The 733-nt window shown below is 39.4% G+C and overlaps 1 protein-coding gene across 1 annotated transcript in view; it reads right to left on the minus strand.

Annotated features, from left to right (window-relative positions):
* Positions 1 to 668, minus strand: part of LOC119582274 (solute carrier family 22 member 2-like) — an 11,797-nt gene extending 11,129 nt beyond the window's left edge. Inside the window, exon 1 of the mRNA XM_037930493.1 lies at positions 468 to 668. The gene's annotated coding sequence lies outside the window, so the exon portion shown is untranslated. The remainder of the gene's footprint in view (positions 1 to 467) is intronic.
* Positions 669 to 733: the final 65 nt, after the last annotated feature.

A 733-nucleotide genomic window follows, 5' to 3' on the forward strand; every position in this document is an offset into this window, starting at 1 on the left:
TTTACTTATCAAAATTCAAATGGTGACATTAATGATAACGAAATATACATCGCTTGATTTTCCTTCGTGACGGTACAAGGTATATGAGTCGAAATTGGCGACGGATGATAAAAAAAAAAAAAAGTAAGAATATTATTGGTGAACTTGATAGTAGAGGGTAATGTATGAATTTTTCTTCCATGTAACAGTAATCAAGAACACCGTTTGTAAAATGGAGAGTAAACAAGAAGTGAAGTTACTGTTTGCTTTTAAAGGGAAAAAACATAGAGGGAGGGAATATCTGAATTATATTCAACTTGCATTAATGTTTCTATTTTAAAAGGAAAATGATCAGGGAGGGAAGGGATTTTGTGAATTCTCTCTGTTTTAAACATAAGATCCCATGTTCTGTTTCTTTGAAGTTATCAGTACAGACAGTCTTACAAAGATTTGGGTACACGACTGACAAAAGGCGAAGAGCTACTTACTTGGGCGGATCCCACAAGAAAAATATTCGAGACCTTTATCCTTATCCTCGTCCCAGAAAGCGCCGTAGAAATCTGTCTCCGTTCCGCTTAAAACTCTCTCGTTTATTTTAGCATGGCTGTGATTCCTCGGCACACTCGTAATAACACCCAGTCACCTCCGCCCAGCTGATCGGGGCAGCGACTGTGAACAAACGTAGTCGCGCCCGTTCAAACGACGCCGTTGCTGCCATGCTTTAGGGTGAATTTTTAGTCTTTCCCGAGCTCGA

The sequence above is a fragment of the Penaeus monodon genome, chromosome 15, assembly GCF_015228065.2.
Source record: "Penaeus monodon isolate SGIC_2016 chromosome 15, NSTDA_Pmon_1, whole genome shotgun sequence".
Classification (NCBI taxonomy): Eukaryota; Metazoa; Arthropoda; class Malacostraca; order Decapoda; family Penaeidae; genus Penaeus; species Penaeus monodon.